Raw genomic sequence first — 6128 nt, forward strand, 5'->3', positions numbered from 1 at the left:
TTCACAACAATAATAACACCAAAATTACTGAGAATCATACCCTACTCAAACTGACACATAACATTAACAATCACAGAAAGTATACAGACTAGGAGGCCAGAAAGAGGCAGATTTGAGCTACTACTAATCATAACTCTCAACACACATGGAGAGTCAAGTGTTCTAGAATAAAAAATGAAGCATAGCCAAGTTCTCTATACTCGGGACACTTTAGCCACAATGGATCTTTTCAGCAACCCACATACCACCCTCCAAATAAGACCGTAAATGAATACCTATCATTAGAACCAACTCCCTCTATCCCGATCTACCCAAGCTCCCGAAGCCCTGCTCAGGGGCCTGGTTAAAGACCTATTAGCTAAAAAGTGCATTCTCTCGCAAAATCTCTACCTCATGGTCCTATGCTCATAAACATATTTGTACGTATCAGGAAGATCTATCAGATGAAAGAGAAAGTCTTTGACAGAAACGTGATACCGAGAAAACAAATAATGTAAGTGAAACAATGAAATTTTGAAAATTAAGTCTCCTCTGGATTTACAACAATAGGCCATTATGGGAAAATAAAAATCTCTCAGAAATGTGTTCACATACAAACATCAGCCTCCATGACCCTGAAACCTGAAGAATTAAGTGGTGTCTAGCTACCATTACCAACTGCCCTGAAAGGTATAGCACTAGAATGTCCTGTATAAAGTGAGAAGAAAATGTGGAAAACTCAAAATCATAAAGAAGGACCAAGCTTACTGGTTGAATAGAGACTGGTAGAACCCCACGACTGGCCCGTAGACCACCTTCAACACTGGAACTGAGCTTACCTCTATGACTCAATTTTCGGCCAAACAACAAACAGGTCTAAAAGCTAATAAAGTGTTTTCTTGTTACAATAACATTCAATGATGGTTACAAGGGGTGGGAGGAAAGGGAAGATTATTCATAGGCTAAAGAGTAAACACATGCCAATATGGGTGATGGGGCGGGCAATATACAACAAGTGGTGATGGTAGTGTCCCATGAAATCCGTTCCGACTCACAGCGACCCTGAAGCACAGGAAAAGTGAAAGTAGGGGAAGGCACAGGGAGGAACGCAAGCGTTAAAGTGAATAGAGGTAAATACTACTAAAAGATGGTACAAGGAGGGGATTACAATCATTATAATGAAATGAAGCACATGATTTGTTGACTGTGAAACTGATGATCTGCTCAGTAAACTTACACTCAATTCACAATAAAAAGTTAAAAAATAAAGCAATGTGTTTACCAAACATTCATTGTTCAATGTCATTAGTCATCCAAAAGAAAAAATCAAAACTCAATGAAATCCTGAACCCCATCCAGAACCTTCTGAGGTGGGGCAATCCCACTTTAAAGGACAAGCAGACCAGCCTGGAGCAGCTAGAGGAACAGAAGATACTTCTTGAAAGAAAGACCATCAGGAAAAGTCCAAAACAAAAATGGCAGTCTGACTGGCTACTACAAGAACAAGCAAGTTGTTTGCTAGGGAGCCATCAAGGCAAACAATCAAGTTCCTTCAAGGACAAATCCCTCTCCAAGACTGAAACTCAGAGGGAACACATGAGCAGGCATGTAAGCTTGCTAGCGACCACGTTGATCTACTAGTGAGTGGAAGAGGGGGAAAGAGTTCATTAAAATGAGAAAAGGAAAAAGCCAAAAGTATGTCAGAAGAGACTCAAACTTGCTAGTAAGCACAGATTGGCCAAAGTGCAGAAGAAAAACATGAAGAAAAAGAACTTACCAGAATATCTCAAAGAGTAGTTTGAGAAGACAAGTTAAAGCATTAAAACAAAATGTGGTAAAAGCTGGGATGAGAAAACCAAAAATGAAGAACACTCTTAGCATTTCTCAAGTTGAAAGAATTGAAGAAAGTCAAGCTTCAAGTTGCAATACTGGATTCTATCTGCATAAAGGACTTCTGGTGTGGCACTGTAGGATCAGCACTGAACTGTGAATCACAAGGTTGACAGTTTAAACCCACCAGCTGCTCATCAGAAACTCTATATAGGGTCACTGTGAGTGGGAACTGACTCAATGGTACTTAATACAACAACATCTGCATAAAACTAAATGGCAGAACATTATTCAAAGAAGACAGCCCAAAATAACAAAAGCAAAAGTGGGGATTTTCACAAGTATGAAACTAAAATAGACAAAAATAATAGTGTGTAAGTCAGAAGGAGAAATAAATGTGTCGTATTCCAAGACTGGGCCCTTCTGATAACAAGTCCAAAGTGTTTAATGTGGTTAGCATTTAAGTGTTGTTGGGTCAGTTGTGACTCATAGTGATTCTGTGTAGGGTTTCCAAGGAGCGGCAGGTTAGTTTGAACCACCAAAACTTGGGATTCAAACTCACCTTGTGATCCAGGGCTTTCATCCCACAGTGTCACACCAGGGGTCCTTGTACATTATTCAGGTGGAAAGTCAAACTTTGGCTAACATTATTCTTTGACAAATTTTGGAAGAATTGTTTAATTTGCAGGCCACCATTGTAGGAAATGCATATAATTTCCAAACCGATGGTTGTAGGGGATTATTTATTTTAAAAAAGAAATTAAGAAAGAAAAAATAAGTATAGAAGAGATGATACAAACTTAAAACACAGATGTGGCAAAAAAAGAAAAAAGAGAAAAAAAGCCAACCAGCCAAACAATCAAATCTGTTGCCATTTAGTCAGATCTGGCTCACGGTGGCCTCATATGCGGCTGTAATCTTTACAGAAGCCTTTTACCAGGCCTTCCTTCTGCGTTTCTGCTGGATGTGTTGGAACTGTCAACCTTTAAATTAACAGTCTGCTATAAAGTTCTGGCACTGTGGGATAAAGCACTGGACCACAAGGTAAGTTTGAACCACATGGTTGGCGGTTCAAACTCACCAGCCGCTTCTTGGAAACTTTACACAGGGTTGCTATGAGTTGGAACCAACTCAATGGCACTTAACCACAGTAATAAATCATTTGAGCTACTCAGGGATCTTAATTTGAATCCAAATATATCAATTTGGTAAAGTGGAGGCACAGCTGAAAAGGAGGAGACCCCCCAATGAGACGGATCGGCACAGCGGCAGCAACAATGGGCTCAAGCAGAGCAGCAATTGTGAGGTGGGCACAGGGGGGCGAAGTCGCACACAGGGTTGCTATGGGTCGGAACCGACTTGATTGGCACCTCGCAACAACATGTCAATTTCACTTTCACAATAAATTAACTAAAAGATAAATTTAGCCAAACCAATAAAAAAACAGAATGTAATGAATGCTGTTCCAAAGAGACACATCTAAAACAAAAAGACACACAGCTATCAAAAACAAAAGAATGGGAAATTAAATACCCTGTAACTATTAACCAAAAGAAAACTGGCTTATGTATTTTAATAACAGACAAAATAGACTGTACAGCAAAAAGAGGGTCACCGCTGAGAAATCTTTTATATTCCACTATTTAGTGTGTTTATTGTCCCTTTGTCTGATAGAGATTATTAAAAAAAACCTCAGGCGCTGTCACGAGCAATGATGAAATCTGCAGAATTCTCCCTTTCGGATCAAGAATAAACCACCAGTATCCACCATTACCAGATCTATATGGTACTAGATTGTAGCCAGCATAGAGAAGCAAGAAAACATACAAAGGTTAGAAAGAAAAAACAACAAAATTGTCATTAATGATAGATAATATGTATTTAGAAAACCCAAAAACTTGCACGTTTTATCTCATAGCATGTGGCAACTTACATCTGCATAAAACTAAATGGCAGAACATTATTCACCACTGGCTCAGATCACCACCAGTGTATGATTACTGAGCACCTACTATACACAAGCTTTTGTGAAGCACTTCTCAAACAATCACCTGGACAATGGTTAAAAATAAATATTTATGGCCCCCACCTCAGAATTTTACAATCAAAATGCCTGTAGAGACCTGGGACTCTTCTTCATTTTTTACAGTTTCCCAAGTCACTCTCCTGTATATTAAACCATTATAACGGATTCAAGAGATGTGTACAATTGTATAACTCTGAATTTCTTAGCCATGTTATGAAATAATGGTCAATTACAAACTGATGAAGAAACTCCTCCCTTCAAATCCTCTATCTGTGTCATTTACAAATAGCATATTTGTTTAAATCGGTTTGTTTTTGAAATCTCTCTCTTACCCAATTAATTTCCTTAGCTATGCTGACGCAAACACACAAAAAGCTTGCAAAACCTATGAGTAAGTTCTCACCCAAAAATACACAAAACAATACTAGTATGCAATATGATTTATTGTATCTTCTCACAATAAATTGTTAGCAGGTGCCTTTGAGTTAGCAGAAAAAAACACTGCCTGGTCCTGTACCATCCTCACAGTGTTGCTCTGTTTGAGCTCATTGGTGCAGCCCCATGTCAATCCATCTTGTTGAGTGTCTTCCTCTTTTTCACTGATGTCCTTCTCCAGGACTGGTCCCTTCTGATAACAAGTCCAAAGTGTGTAAGATCACCATCCTCACTTCGAAGGGGCATTCTGGCTGTACAAACAAAGGCAGATTTGTTTGTTCTTCTATAAGTCCATAATACCTTTAATACCATAATTTAAATGAATCAACTCTTCTCTGGTCTTTATTCTTATCTGGCTTACATGTACATATAAGGCAACTGAAAAGATCATTAACTTGAGTCATGCACACCTTAGTCCTCAAAGTGTCATCTTTGCTCTTTAACACTTTAAAGAGGTCTTTCACAGCCGATATACCCAGAGCAGCACGTTGTTTGATTTCTTGACTGTTGCTTCTATGGGCACTGATTGTCGATCCAAGTAAAATAAAATCCCTAACAACTTAAATCTCATTCTCCAGTTATCCTGATGTTGCTTATTTAATCAGCTATGAGGATTTTTGTTTTCTTTACACTGAGATGTAATCTATACTGAAGGCTTTGATCTTCGTCAGTAAGTGCTTCATTTCCTCTTTTATTTACAAAACAAGTTGTGTCATCTGCACACTCCAGGTTGTTCACGAGTCTTCCTCCAATCCTGATGTTCTACTCTTCATCATATAGTTCACCTTCTCAGATTATTTGCTCAGCATACAGATTGAATATGTATGGTGAAAGGATACAACCCAGGTGCACACGCTTCTTGATTTTAAACAACTCAATATTCTTTTATTCTATTCTAACAATTGCCTCTTGGTCTAAGCACAGGTTCCCCCTGAGCACAATAAAGTGTTCTGGAATTCCCATTTTTCACAGTGTTATCCACATAATCTGTTTATGTTACACACTGTAGAATATTTCTGCATAGTCAATAAAACACAAGTAAACATCTTTCTGGTAATCTGTGCTTTTTGAAGTCAGCAATGAGAAACATCGCAACACAGAAACAAAAAAATTTACAGTTAGCAGAATTTTTCAATAGGTAAACAATTTAGTTTTAATTCTTTGATTATATACATAAAATATTTTCATCCAAACAGTAAATTCAAGTTGTTCCTCACAACTACAATACACTTCTTATATTTGTCCTATACTAGGTGATCATTTCCACCTGCTAAGTACAGACACATAAATAATAAGAAGATTTAGAAAGCCCAGATTTCGTAGTAAAATTTAACTACACCATGACACTGACCTAGAGGGCAGCAATATTGTCCCTATTTTTAAGAATTACAGCCTACAGTTCATTATGTGTCACTCACATTTCAATTTATAAAACAGCTCACAATGGATTTGACATTAACTTTATACTTAATTTAATGATCATCCCTACAGTCAAGAATCTAATTTTGCTATATATCAACGGAAAGTATACATTGCTTTTCTCCTAAAAACCTAATGAGCATGAATCTTGTATTTATTTTTAGAAAAACGTCTTCCCTGGCACTCCTACATTTGTACCAGCCAAAGTGGTAACTATTCTCTCACGAGATAAACAAACAAACACACGCACCTGTGTTTTCCTTGTGCAATTACTTCTTGTTGTTGTTAGGTGTGTTGAGTCACTTCTGACTCATAGTGACCCTATATACAATAGAACAAAACACCACCTGGGTCTGCACTGTCTTCACCACTGTTCTTACACTTGAGCCCACTGCTACTGCTACTGAGCCAGTCCACTCATTGAGGGTCTTCCTCTTTT

The sequence above is a fragment of the Chrysochloris asiatica genome, unplaced genomic scaffold, assembly GCF_000296735.1.
Source record: "Chrysochloris asiatica unplaced genomic scaffold, ChrAsi1.0 scaffold00104, whole genome shotgun sequence".
Taxonomy (NCBI): domain Eukaryota; kingdom Metazoa; phylum Chordata; class Mammalia; order Afrosoricida; family Chrysochloridae; genus Chrysochloris; species Chrysochloris asiatica.